This window comes from Cryptotermes secundus, unplaced genomic scaffold (assembly GCF_002891405.2).
Source record: "Cryptotermes secundus unplaced genomic scaffold, Csec_1.0 scaffold345, whole genome shotgun sequence".
Classification (NCBI taxonomy): Eukaryota; Metazoa; Arthropoda; class Insecta; order Blattodea; family Kalotermitidae; genus Cryptotermes; species Cryptotermes secundus.
In genome coordinates, this window is record NW_019723306.1 from 226,526 (window position 1) to 241,872 (window position 15,347).

At 44.3% G+C, this 15,347-nt stretch overlaps 1 protein-coding gene across 1 annotated transcript in view; it reads right to left on the reverse strand.

Moving 5' to 3' along the window:
* LOC111861750 (E3 ubiquitin-protein ligase MIB1) overlaps window positions 1–15,347 on the reverse strand; it is a 748,009-nt gene that overhangs the window by 88,102 nt on the left and 644,560 nt on the right. The window lies entirely within an intron of this gene.

The window sequence follows — 15,347 nt, forward strand, 5'->3', positions numbered from 1 at the left end:
ATCGCCGAGAGAGTGATGGCAATGAGTAGGAGTTCGTTGGTGATGGCGAGCGTCTGTTTCCTCAGATCAAGTAAGTGAACCAACTTCATATAGCCATGAACATTAAGTGTGATAATATTAAAGTGCAAACCCCAGGGAGGGAAAGTGAAAACTAGATGGAGTAGGTTTACTGAGAAAGAGAGATAGAGGTATTGAGTACCCAACAGCAGGGGACAGGAGATACAACTAATGTGTGTGCTACAGGGTCATAACCAAATGTAATGCGAACCAACGAACGTCGGCAAAGTGTGTATATATTATGTATATAGCGACATAGGTGAATAGAGTAGGATAGAAATGCGCTGTGATATTAATTAAACCTAGCATTCCTTCAAGTGTTACCCTCTTCCCTGACGACTTCAGCCCTCCCGAAGCTTCGGCGAATTGCGAGATAAAGCCAGGACTAGTGACGTAAGCGATCGATAACTTTACTTGAATTTTCTTGACAGAACAAGATGGTGGCAGCATACTAAACCGGGTGACAGAGCGGGATACCTCCACGACCCCTGTCACCACGGCGTAACAAATTGGTGACAGCGGTGAGACAACCAATCCACCCCTGTCGCAAGGGCGTAACAGTGGTGGCAGCGGTTGAATACCTCCACGCCCCCCTGCCACCACGGCATAACACTCTCCATAATAATATATTTTATTTTATATTCAATTTTAACAACCTCATGCGCCTCCAAACGAAAGCTGTGCAACTTTCTTCTTTCTTTAATTTAATTAACAAGAAGTTCCTCAAAATGTAATTCTCGCACGTAGTTTATATCTACGATCCAATATTTTCAACTCAGCTTCAAAATCTCGAAGAACAATGTGCACGATGGTTCCATATAAAATAATTCCGTCGCTGGTGGTTGCCAGGATATCATATGCGGTTTTATAATGCATAAAACGATCTATGTATATTGCATTTTCTGTCGCTAAGCAACCATTTATAATTCACAAAGACGGCCGCTATAAGGCGTCGTGGCAATAAACAGCAATTCTGGTAGACGGGAATATATTTTTATAACACTGATATAATAAATAATCGATTTCATTGTTTTAGTTTTGCTTATTTCAACAAAAAACCGTGAAGGACGAGCGGCTGTTTTCAGCAGTACAGTACATAGTTTAAAACAAAATGTAAGCGACCTTTAACTAAACATCAATCGGATAACAGAGGGGCGAAAATTTGAGGGGGGCACCACGAACAGGGGCCATTTAACAATCAGCTGCACAAAGTGCAACCATGAGGTTCGCTCGAATCAGGGAGAGTTCACAACGTCTTCCATTTTATGGGGGGAAATTGTTTCAAATCGATGCCTATTTTCATTACGGCCAGGTTTTGCCACGTGACACTTCCAACAGCAGTGGTTTGAGGGAGGGGGGCCATGTGAGAAGGGTTTGCGGGGGTATCCAGCGATCAAATTTCAACTATACTGCTCACAGACATAACCTCAAACCGTTCAAACAAATATACGTGGAGAGGTCAACTAATCCGCACTTTAACTTGCCAGTAGTCACTTTACACCGTCTCTGTGGTCTGGTGGTCAGGGTTCCTGGCTACAGATCCAGAGGTCCGGGTTCGATTCCCGGCGCTACCAGATTTTCTGAGAAGTGGGTCTGGAACGGGGTCCACTCAGCCTCGGAGGATAATTGAGGAGCTATTTCAAGGAAAAGGCGGCTCCGGTCTAGAAAACCGAGATTAACGGCCGTGGGTATTCGTTGCGCTGACCACGCGACACCCTCTGTCCGCTAAAGTTGGAACTAACTTCGCCGACAACCGGTGGTCGCTCGGTCGGTATAGTTCGCTTGCGGACTAAAACCAAGGAGTTCTTTTTCTGTTTTGGAGTAATCAATTTATAGTAACAGACGCCGACCCTGGTAGTCAGAGATTTCAAGGGACAACTTCACTATGCCTGATACAGGGTGCAGTCAAAGTCACTCTACGCTGAGTTCTCAAGTACTGCATACCTTTCATTACTAATTCCGTATTTTGCTGGCAAACTACTTGAGCTCCATTGCGGTACCTTCTTCACTGATTACCAGGGCCCGGATGTTGATGACATGTCATCTTTTTTTCCTTGTATCCTATGCGATGCTCTTAAATATATATATCTAGGATATGAGCTGCTGGTTACAAAAATGTAAATTTTATAGGTAATTTTTGTTATTTGTTGACATTCTTAGGTTTAAGGTAATTTTTTGGTAAATTTTTGGACTTTTAAGGTTATTTCTTGTCATTTTTGGCCATTTTTTCATCTTGTATCCTATGCGATGCTCTTAAATATATAAATCTCGGCTATGAGCTGCTGGTTACANGTTACAAAAATGTAAATTTTATAGGTAATTTTTGTTATTTGTTGACATTCTTAGGTTTAAGGTAATTTTTTGGTAAATTTTTGGACTTTTAAGGGTATTTCCTGTCATTTTTGGCCATTTTATGGATTTTTTCTTCATATGTTTTCTGAAATGTGAACAACACGGAAGCGAAGTGTTCTTTCTTTTCTCCTTTAGGTCATTTTCTGGATTTTTTCGGTCATTTTATAGGTAATTTTTTAATAGTTTCAGGTCATCAAAATCCGGGTCCTGCTGATTACATAATCGTATGGTGACAAACTGGGAATGTGGTGATGTTCAGAAACACCCATTCTCTCACCTTGCACCCAAAGACGCAGTGACTGAGTATATAAATGAACCTCCCTTGCAGGTACATGACGAAACAGGTTCACTTTCACTGACATCCGTTAGCAAGAGAAACAACTTCTGGTGTCTGTTTAATACTTAAAAAGGGGGTAAAGCTATTCCCGTAACAGGCCGTGAAGGTTCAGAGGGTTGTCAGACGTCGAGGCTCCCAAAATTTTCGCTAGACAATCGGTTCACAGATGGCGGTAAGATTGTCAGCCTTACGCGCCGGCCGCCCTTCATCCGCTAAGAAGATTCCTGTTACTCATTTCTGTTCGAGGATGAGTCGAACACAGGGCCATAGTGTGGCTAGAAGGATTAAGTAAATTAAAAAATCCGCCTCATTGTGACTCGAACCCGCGAACTTCCGGTTTGTAGCATAGTGCCTCAACCAACTGCGCTACCGCATGCCCCTCAAAACTAATAAATGAGTTACTGTGGGAAAATCAGAGATTAGTAAAGACTGAACATGGAAAGGGTTACATAGACAGTAACTTCTGAAGTTGGGCCGCGCCATAGCTCAAGCGGTTAGTCGCTGGCTTCCCACCGCGGCGGTTCGGGTTCGATCCCGGGTCTGGTCAAGTGGGATTTGTGGTGGACAAAGTGGCGCTGGGGCAGGTTTTCACCGAGTACTTCATTCCACCAATTGCTCCACAATCACCCTCACCTATCATCTGGGGCTGGTACAATAGGCCAGAAGTGGCCGCAGTACAAGGGACTTAGTCCCACCCAACTAGCAATAAAAAACAAAAACTTCTGAAGTTGTAGCGATAGAAGTCACGACGCTACACGTAAGACAGCTCGACAATTAACTGCCTGTACCGTCCAATGCGCATAGGTGCGTAGCCAGGACACTCAGTTCCACTCAGGCTCGCTGAATTATTCATTCCTCAAACACAGTCACTCCTTTTCCTCATCTGCTCCACTTTTATTCAGTTGCTTGGATAAATTTTAGTGGGCGAGTTAGAATGGGCGGAGGTTAAAGAGGGGAGGTAACTAAAGCGTACAGGTTTTTGAAAGGAGAGAGGAGAGGGGTGTTGTTAAAAAGTTTTTGGAATGCAGCAGGTGTTACGGTCACGTGACATGCTTTTAAAATTTGGCTCTGTCGGTGCTAAGTGGCGCAACAACCCGCCCCTTCTGCCCCTAAAAGGGTGCAGGGGTAACAGAGGCGACAAAATGCAACATGGCCGCACAATTAGGATCCCCCCCCCCCAATTCTCCAACATGTTGCAGCCATGTTTTACAAATGGCACATCGAATTATTGCTTGCACCTTTCCGCACTTCCAGATTCTGCATTCATGTGCACGCATGGAGTGGGTCATGGGGCATCACCTACCTTCCCAACACTTGCAGTAACGCACTTAGTGCCCTCGGTGACGTCATGCTGGGCAGACATACAGGCACACAGTTTGTGTCCTACAGCACACTCTCTCATAACAGATACACTTAAATGAATTCATAATTTGATGATCTCGAGAATATCGGATTTAATATATCAAAATGAATGACAAAGGTGAAGTCGTCACTGTGCTTAACCAAACAGTACGCCATGAAGACAGGGGAAGTGGAGATATAGACCCACGTTTTCTTGATATCTGCACTAGTTGGAGGTGAGTGGTCAGCTTCACGCTGTTGTAAGGCGTCGAGGCTCTCACATTCCTCTAGACAATCGGCCCACAGATAGCGGTGAGGTTGTCAGCCTTACGCGACGGCCGCCCTTTACCGCCCCAGGAAGATTCCTGGTACTCATTTCTGTTAGAGGCTGAGTCGATGTCAGGGCCATATTGCAGCTAGATGGATTAGGTCAATTGAAGAAGAATCAACTTCATCGGGACTCGAACCCGCGACCTTCCGGCTTGTAGCACAGTGACTCAACCAACTACGCTACCGCGTGCCCCGAGAAGCACATAGTCCTTAACGGCAACCAAACGTTCATTACCGTGCCCACAAGAGGGCGCCATGGTCCTTATCCTGGGCCACACCAATCCGGAACAGGCTCATTCCCTACTTGTTGAATGTCCCAACTGGGATAGCTCAGTCGGCATTGCGACAGACTACGGGCTGAAAGGCCGGAGCTTCAGTCTACGGCAGAGGCAAAAGATTTCTCTTTTCCCAATGTCCAGACCAGTGGGAAAGCGGCCGGGCCATGAATTTGACACGTCACCTCCATCTAGTGACGGGATCAAGAATGGTGGAGCTATACCTCCACTCTCCCCACACGTCTTCATGGCGTGGTGCTTAACCACACGGAAAAATTTATCCTTTTTTGTCGTCCCAACTGTACCCAGGTAATGGACAACCGGGTTCCGTGAAGGGACGAGAGTTGTTTGGCTCGCTGTGCTGATATCAGCTTACCAGGAAGAACAATGGCGCACAGAGCCAGTTCCGTTTCCGGGTCGTGCCTCTGTTTCGTGCACTAGCACGGGAGAAGTGTCGATCAACGGCCGCTATTGTCACGATTTATCCGTATTCTCCCTCCCTCTCATTGTTCCTCCCGGCACCGAACCGGTTTTAATTAATGACGGAATAATAATGTCATCAGTGAAACAATTAAATATTTCATCATCATAGGATTCGGTAATTTGACTGCTGAAGTAGCTCAATATGTTTCCACCTCAGTAAATTATTCATTTTTATAAGATTCATCGTGAAAGGCTTACTGATATTATCACGTGTTTCAGTGACTAAGACGCGGGTCTGGATTTCTGAATCGGTTTATTGGATCTTCTTACACTTTCAAGATTACTGTAAATATAGCATATGTAACGTCACACAAAGTCTTGTAATTCTTCTTCTGGCCACATTGCCGTTCCGTTGGAACTTCGGAACCCAAGTCCAGTCAATTCCCAATACCTTATTCTCTCATATCCTCTCGGCACGGACCACGCACAGAAAACACAGTTCTATTGTTGCGTAGCGCAGACCACATAGAAAACAAATCACGTGATAAGTATCTCGCCAGTTCAGTGGCTCGCTGACTGTTGCCTAGTAACAAGCTATAAACATTCGTCCTATTGTTGCGTGACCTTAAGCGAGGTGTTTATCGAGCCGTTGCCTGGCAATGTGACAATATATTGGATTTGAGGTTGACAGAGCGGTGGTTATGAAGAGTTATACCGTCTGGGGATAAAGCCGTGTACTCCGTTTAAGATAAGCTGATGTTTCTGAGAAACATGTCGCCTTCATCTTCAAGGTCGAAGAATAAACTAAGCTTGTCATGTGATTCGTTGTCGCTTCTTGTCTGGCTTATTCTTCGACGGTGAATATGAAGGAGACAAGTTCCTCCTAAACGTCGGTTGAATTCCAACGGAGTATACGGCGTTATATAAGTTTACTGTTATATAACAGCGATTCTCTGTCAAGTGCAACATCAACCCTGATATGTTGAATGTGGAGTGGGGCGGTAATAAGCCGCACGAACAGACGTATGCCAGCAATCATAACAAGGACTCATGACGGTCACGGCTCTCCAATGATGAACTGGCTGGCATGGAACTATTAATTAATAGTTATATTACATCCGAGGGACCGCCGCTGTGGTCTAGTTGTCAGAGTTCCTGGCTATAGATCCAGAGGTCCCGGGTTCGATTCCCGGCGCTACCAGATTTTCTGAGTAGTGGGTCAGGAACAGGCTCCACTCAGCCTCGTAAGGATAACTGAGCACCTATTTCAAGGAAATAGCGGCTCCGGTCTAGAAAACCGAGATTAACGGCCGTGGGGATTCCTTGCGGTGACCACGCAACACCATCTGTCCGAAAAAGTTGTCACCAACTTCGCCCAAAAGTGACGGTCGCTCGGTCGGTATAGTTCGCTTGCGGACTAAAGGCAACGGAATTTTAAAACTACATCCAGGGATAGTTCCACACCCTCCCGCTTCACTCTGTAGATATTTTTCTGATATCTGACGCCGTAATCTCCTACACAGAGTGACACGCATGCGCGCACAGGAATGGAACGTAGAGGTTAGTCACTACCGCGTTCATAATTTGTCCAGCGTCCATTCCATGTTTTTACAGTGTTATTATCTGTGAAACCACAAAGAAGAAAATTACAATCATCAAATTTATCGACGCAGAATTCTCAGATTCATACTTCCTTCTTTCATCACTGAATCGATGTCAAAGGAAACGCCTCCGTCCGACTTGCAGTTTCAAGATCGAAGGATCAGGTTAAACCTTTATGAGCATTACAGAAAATACGAGATAAGCATTATGGCTGGCGACGTATAGCCCATACCTCAGATTTCAAGCACACGAAAAGTTCATGTCTGCAGAATAACGTATGGGGTTAGAACTGTGTGTGGCGCTTTCCAGTTTTCATGTGAGAAGGACCTAAATTCCGGTTCAAGCAGGCAGAAGTTGCGTTGCTAGGTTGTTACCGTGGTTACACGACGTCACAGTAACGGACATGTTCGCAGTGACAGCTGAACAACCACCAGCTCCACAAAACAGAGAACAGCCATATGAAGTAGAGAGATCGTCCGTTATCGAGCAACGGCTTCCGCATTCGTCAAGGATTCAGGAAACTGCAGACCGGGTCATAGTTCAGGCGGTTAGTCGCTGGTATCCCACAGCGGCGGCCCGGGTTCCAGCCCGGGTCAGGTCACGTGGGATTTGTGGTGGACAAAGTGGCACTGGGGCGGATTTTCTCCGAGTACTTCGGTTTCCGCTGCCGATCTTCATTCACTAACTGCTCAACAATCAACATTATCTATCATCTGGGGCTGGTACAATAGGACAATATTGGCCGCATTACCACGTGGACTCTCTAACCCCACTAATAATAATAATAATAAAAAAGTCTCTTGGAATGCCGCATTTCTAAAGGGAACAAGTTCAGTATAAGGGTATGTTAAAGCAAGAGGGAGCCGGTCACGGTAGCCGAGCGGTCTAAGGCATGTACTGTCTTCCCTCGCTTGGAAACCGGGATCGTGGGTTCGAATCCCACTCAGGGCATGGAAGTTTAGTTTGTGTGTGTGCGTTTTTCTGTGTTTGTGTACAGGTAGAGGCCTTGCGACCAGCTGATCACCCGCTCAAGGAGTCCTACCGAACGTGTAAGATCTAGAAAAACCGAAGTGAACGGAGAAGTTCATGGAGGTAGGCCTAGGCCCACTGGGGCTGTAGTGCCAAGGGGGGGGGGAAGCAAGAGCGTCTTTTGGTGCGATCGTAACGAAAAAATATCAGAAATTGGCCTGCTAGTTTCGCCATGTCTGTCTGTCCGCAGCATCAGCTAGTCGAGAACGGCTGAAGGTATGTTCAAGATGTTTGAAACTGGACAGTCCTACTGTCAAACATATTCCAAGGCTGGTTAAAACCGGAGAAAAAACTGGGGACTATATGAAAACCTGCATGAGTTTCTGTGCGCATTTTGAACGCAACTCGAACATAATTCGTTGAATAGTTATGAAGACGTAAACCGTTTCAACAGTCGTCGCAGATAAAACTAGAACACGCGTCTGATGTTCCAATACACATTTTCCGCAATCCTTACTCGGGGTTTATTCAGTTTCTGGACCTTGTCCAACGCCCAATCTGGATCTGTTTCCGTCCTCGGAAGAGGCCTACTCTTTTGAATCAATTAGAAGGAGCTGATCTCACTCCAGTAACTGAGGTTAGTTTCTTCTAATGACAGGATTGAGGTTAGTTTTCTAACGGATTCAAAACAGTAGAAGCCCCCCACCATTTCAACTGAGGATGGAAAGAGACCCAATTTCCGAAACTTTCTGTTCTTTAGATCACCACGTTCACAATCCTCTAGAACTGAAATGTAACTCTGTTTTCCAAACAATGTAATTAAAGAATCGGCCCCGAAAATGCCAGAATTGTCACGATATGTATATGTTACCTAACTTGTTACTTATTCTGAAGCATTAAAATAGTAGAAATAAAGAGACATTTAATTGATTCATATTCCAGAAGTCGAGAACTGTGGAGATGATCAAATTATTCAAGACTTCATCTCGAACCAAGTTTGTTTTGTGTCATTACCGTGGGATCAGTGCAAATAAAGAATAAATTAATTTCATTCTGATTGGTTCTGAAGAGAAAAAAATTAATTCAAAAGTTTTCAAGTGGGCAATTATCAGAAATTAAACTTCAGTTTCATTCGTTATAAAAACAGTCTATTTGTATATTAGAGGAAACTGTTATAGATTTTATTACTTTCGTTACTTGGTTGGGAAAAGAAACCAATTAAAAATCAGCTTCAGTGGATTATACTTTTGAATCCGATAGGAAAACAAAATTAAGCTACAGATGCAGTAACACTTAAGATCCTTCTTACGAGTTTATATAACGCTCGGTAATGAACACAAGCGGACATATACATCCCTAACAACCAGAGGATTAAAACCAAACAACTGACTCTCCAACTCCAAAATAAAAATTAGAATAAAGTTGAAGGTGATATTTACGTGGAGTCATTTCATTATCAGATCTCTGCCATTGCTGTCTTGCTCTCGAGGGTTGCAAATAGTTTACAAGTGAAGAAGAGGAACGTTTAGTCAACGTCAGTGAAGAATTAGATTGAAGGAACGAGGGAAAGTAGACCTTAAAGAATCCTGAAACAACAAGCAAGAAGGGCTTTTTTTATTGCATTCTGCTCTAATTCCATAGTCGAGACGATGTTCTTACCCTACCCTGTACAGAAGCACATAATTTGTTGAACCTGAAGAGACCAAGCAAGCACATGCAGTTTTACATTTTAATCGTCGAGATATTTAATTACATAAGACAGCGTTTTAATTACAACTCGAAATAAATGTTACAGTATCATTCCGTCTCTCGTGTCTTAAAAAAGGTGCATTATTATGTAATTATGCCAAGTAAGGAGAAGGAACAGAGGGGCTGATTTCCCTTCCTGCAAGATGCGGGAGACAAGTCCCGATCCTAACGTCTACACGTGCAGCGCTCTAATTGAGGCCTGCAAGTCGCCTGTAGCTGTAACGAAACGTCTGAAACTCATTCAACACAACGGTAATGTCAATCGATTGTTTACTCTGCGGGAAATAAACATCGGTAAAGGAAATAATCGCCGGTCACGGTAGCCGAGCGGTCTAAGGCATGAACTGTCTTCGCTCGCTCGGAAGCCGGGATCGTGGGTTCGGATCTGTTTCCTGTGAGGTACGAACTGAATTCTTATATATTATTCTTATACACTGCCGGTCACGGTAGCCGAGCGGTCTAAGGCATGTACTGTCTTCGCTCGCTTGGAAACCGGGATCGTGGGTTCGGATCTGTTTCCTGTGAGGTACGAACTGAATTCTTATATATTATTCTTATACACTGCCGGTCACGGTAGCCGAGCGGTCTAAGGCATGTACTGTCTTCGCTCGCTTGGAAACCGGGATCGTGGGTTCGAATCCCACTCAGGGCATGGATGTTTAGTTTGTGTGTGTGCGTTTTTCTGTTTGTGTACAGGTAGAGGCCTTGCGACGAGCTGATCACCCGCCCAAGGAGTCCTACCGAATGTGTAAGATCTAGAAAAACCGAAGTGAACGGAGAAGTTCATGGAGGTAGGCCTAGGCCCACTGGGGCTGTAGTGCCAAGGAAAAAAAAGACCAAATCCACTGCATTAAAACACAGACTAACTAAATGTACGTCACTTCTCAGTTTCAAATGATTACATTAAAACCGTATGAAATGCAGAGATAATTTACTTTGAACTAATGTTGAATGTCTAAAATATGTATTCACGATCAAAGCAAAGAGTGGGAGGAAATGTAGAGACAATAACAAAAGCTGGCAGATTATAACAGCACGTGCTGGTAACCAATGGCTTTGTGTCATACTGGCACCCATGACGATGTTATTTTTAAATGCCAACAAGAAATGTAGTTGCCTCGTTTTTGCTGTGACATCTCTGAAATTAAATAAGCAAGTACCAAGCTGAGTTGTGGCGTCACGTCCACGGAAGACGGTACCGCTGCGAGAAGCTTCTTTCTCACGAAATTGTCGCATTATCTGGCCTGTGAACCGTGTCAACTATTGTATATATGGTGGTTACGTTAAGTGTTTTGTGAACCAATCATATCTCCGGCCTCATATGTGTTTAACAATGCGCCCATTACAGGAAGCTGTCTGTTTAGTCCTCTGACTGGCCGATATTTTTCTGTCACTAGCAAAATGTACAGGAGGGGAGCTGGTTCAAGCCCTGAACCGAGCGGTTGTTACAGGGGTTTGAGGGGAAAGGTACAGATGGGGTTGCAAGAGCTGTGGTGCCAGGCTCACTTGGCCGGTGTTCGAGAATCGATATGTCTCGCTTGTCGAGACAAGCACCAACAGTCACAATCGATTGTTGAAAACTATTCCGCTATATATAGGTGAACTCATCAGCCCGTCATCATATTGCTCAAAGACAGAAGGATCTGGTAACGCCAGCGACTTTCCTGAGATCTAGTTTCATATTGCGGTTTCCTAGGCTATGACACGGTGTAGTCTGGTAGGTGGTATAAACGTTTCGGAGGAACGTAGTGCCATCGTCTTCTACTCTCAATATTTTCTACCCTGAACATGAAGGCATAGGCACTTCGGTACCACCAACCAGTATACACGACGTCAAACACAGAAGGTCACAATTAGAATCTTCACCCCTGTGAAAACCTACAAACTGAATAATAAAGTAGACACTCATGCCAATCTGCATTAATTTCAGTCCAATTAAAAAGCTGGGAATTCACGAACGTGAAGCCGATCTCAGGTGAACAGCCCGTGAAGGCCCATAGGGTTGTGAGACGTCGAGGTTCCCATATTATCTAGACAATCGGCTCACAGATGGCGGTGAGATTGTCAGCGTTACGCGCCGGCCACCCTTTACACCTAGGAAGGTTCCTGGTACGAATTTCTGTTATAGGTTGAGTGGACCCCAAGGCTATAGTGCGGCTGGAAGGATTAGGTTAATTGAAAAATCCAGCGACCTAATTGGGAATCGAACCCATGACCTTCTGGCTTGTAGCACAGTGCTTCAATCAACTAAGGTACTGCGTGCCTCTTAAGCCTATCTTATACACAGCAAAAACGGTGTCGTGAAGGTCCCAGAAGATTTCAGCGACTGTCGCAAACAGTGAGGGTCCGCTTGGCGGCGAGGGGGAGGGGGGGCGGTGAGAAAGAGAGCGAGAGAGACCGGAGCCGCTGTTTCCTTGAAGTAACTCCTCAATTACCCTCACGAGGCTGAGTAGACCCAGTTCCAGAAGACTACTTCTCAGAATATCTGGTAGCGCCGGGAATCGAACTCGGAACTCTGGATCTGTAGCCACTAGACCACAGAGGTGGTCACATTTTGGTAAAGCTGTTCAAATTAATTTCCACAAAAAATTGTTGGAGAGACGAACAGAGGGAAATGAAGAACATAAAGGGATATTTGTTTTAAAAACTTCCCATTGCAGACGGACCGAAAATGTCATTTATGAAGATCTGAGGCTAAAGGGGATACGATAAACAACCGTCAGATTCATGTGACAATGCTGTATAAAAGCGAGACATTCCTCTTATTAAGCAACACGTCTTCATGCATAACAGAGCAGTAAAAAGGATTTCTCTGTCGCCTGTTAATTGCTTTTACAGCTGTACAAGACATTACAATAAGAATCAGTAGTAATTACAGACAAACAAGGTACAATTACTTCAACAGAAAATTACAGATGGTGCAATAAACATATCTCTTTACACTCTGGAGCGTGAAGTTCTTCTAAATACCTCACAGAAGATACAATACTTCTGCATCCCAATCAGTTGATGCTGATGGAAATGATCGCCTTTTATTCTGAGAATCATACGAAACACATAAATACATACTTTGAGCAAAAATACACGGGATCTAAAACGTTGAGCCGGGCGGTACACCCAGTGATTACTTTAAAGAGTTAAAACGATTTCAGAACACAGGAATACGGAATTAATGTTCTCGTAAATTCGTTATAGTAAATGGAGGTTCTCACAACAGTGACCTCGAAGAGTGCAGACCTCTGGGTTGTAAAGATGTGTAATTAGGATACAGCAGGCTGCGCCATAGCTCAAGCGGTTAGACGCTGGCTTCCCACAGCGGCGGCCCGGGTTCGACCCCGGGTCTGGTCAAGTGGGATTTGTGGCGCTGGGGCAGGTTTTCTCCGAGTACTTCGGTTTCCCCTGCCAATCTTCATTCCACCAATTGCTCCACAATCACCCTCACCTATCATCTGGGGCTGGTCAGAAGTACAAGGGACTTAGTCCCACCCTTCTAGAAATAAAAAAATAGGACACAGCAGGAATATTCGGAGGAACCCGGGATCGAACCCGTGAAGCCGCGGTTGGAAGCAGCGACTAACTGCTTGAGCTATGGCGCAGCCTTGAGTCCACTTGTTACTTCGGCCACTTCTGGTCTATTGTACCAGCCCCAGATAACAGACGATGATTGTGAAGCAATTGATGGAATTAAGTTTGGCAGCGGAAACCGAAGTACTCGGAGAAAACCCTGCCTAGTGCCACTTTGTTCACCACAAATCTCACATGACTTGGGCTCGAACCCGGGCCGTCGCAGTGGGAAGCTAGTGACTAACCGTTTACAATATTATACTTAAGCATCCTGTTGCACTCTACACGATAAATGACACAAACTCCGTCCCAAGTGCAAACAATATATATTATATGTCTTTGGTCTTGTTCTCTTCCACACTACATGTTTCGGCCTCTATCGGCCATCATCAGGTGTATACTCTTAACGTTGCTGCTACACTGAACCCAGTCTAAAATTTAACATTTAAAAACACATTGTTATTTTCTTCGTATTATCAACATCTACNCGCTCCAGCACTTTAGACATAGGGCGAGTAACCCTAACAATTTTAAATTTTAAATTTTAAATTTAGAGAAATTTTAAAGGATTTTAAAATCATAACTAAAGATTTTATAGTGCTACTACAGGAAAATCAAATTTGACGTGTGCAATATAATCTACATACCAGACACATATCAACGAGGTAGATGTTGATAATACGAAGAAAATAACAATGTGTTTTTAAATGTTAAATTTTAGACTGGGTTCAGTGTAGCAGCAACGTTAAGAGTATACACCTGATGATGGCCGATAGAGGCCGAAACATGTAGTGTGGAAGAGAACAAGACCAAAGACATATAATATATATTGTTTGCACTTGGGACGGAGTTTGTGTCATTTATAGAGACTAACCGCCTGAGTATGACTCGATCTTACTGATTCTTCCCATCTCATAGCGCCCACACAGTATATCAGGAAGATTTCATGACACTGCTCGTGTCTGAAATAGAGTTTGTGACATTAAACAGGTACGCAAGTCGCCTGCAATAAAACTGTGTACCTCGCACCATTCAGAGATATGCATGCAAACAAGTTCTGTACTGTCATCATCCACGAACACAATGAAAACAACATGAACAAAGCAAAGTCACAAACTCTCTTTGTTAAAGACAATCTATAGGCGGAGAGGGCGGTGTGCCTATTTATCAGGGCACAGAGAACATATTAGTGTTATCTGTGAAACCAGAGCCACACATAACAGCGTGTTTATATTACGAAGTCACATTAGTATGTTCCCAGCCCTTATCTCTCAACCTTGGCCAGTCATGAGGTAGACAGAACTACAGGTTTAAGAACAGACCAGAACGTACATTAAAACACGGCCATTCTCGCTAAAACGTAATTAAACTGAGCCATGTAGTATAGTTGGCAAGCCTGGTGGCAGCATTGTGTGTACAGCACAGGATGCAACTGTACGTGCAGGAACAAGGATCCCAGGAGGCCATGATCGCAACATAGCTCCGAGTAGACACACAGTGGGCCATGCTCGGCAATTACGATGTAAACCAAATATTCCCCTAGAAACACGGAGAACTGTTCACTCAGACAAAACATCTATCAACAACATAACCTAGGACACACGTCAGGTTTCATATCTAAGGACTGTTGGTTTACGAGTATATCACGACGCTGTCTGTATCTCGCAGTACATAGGTTCGAATATTAGTATGAACTGCAAAGGATTTGGGAGGAGGATGTGATGACCACCTCTGCAATTGCAGGGGAGACTGAGGTAAAGCATGAAAATTCTCAGGATAACTGTGTACCTCTCGAATATAAATCTGCTCGGGTCAAAGACCTCAGTTCCATCGATTTGGATCTGTAATGCGGTTGCATACTACAACAGGAGAATTTGATGCAACACGGGCAAACAGCTTGAGCCGCGCGTCAAATTAATTTGGAACATCATTACCTTGATAATTACACCCGATTAAACAGACAACCGGAATAGCGCAATTGGTAGAGGGAATGGTTACGGAAGGGACGAGAGAGGGGTCGGAGTTTAAGTCCCAGTAGGGTTAAGAATTTTCTCTTCTTCACATTGTCCTGGGATTCACCCAGCCTCCTATCCGATGGGTAACGGGAGTTCTTTTCCTGGGGGTAAAGCGGCTGAGACGTGAAGCTAACCACTCACCACCAACTAATGTCGAGAACAAGAATCTGGGGATATACACATCCACTCCTCAATACGTCTTCATGTGCTAGCGCTTAATTAGTTAAGTATAGGGGTTTTACCTTTCACCATACACATGTGACAATATAAATAGAGTAATTACCCTCTGAAACCTGATGGGGGGCGAGAAAATAGCGTAGAAGTGAGACACAC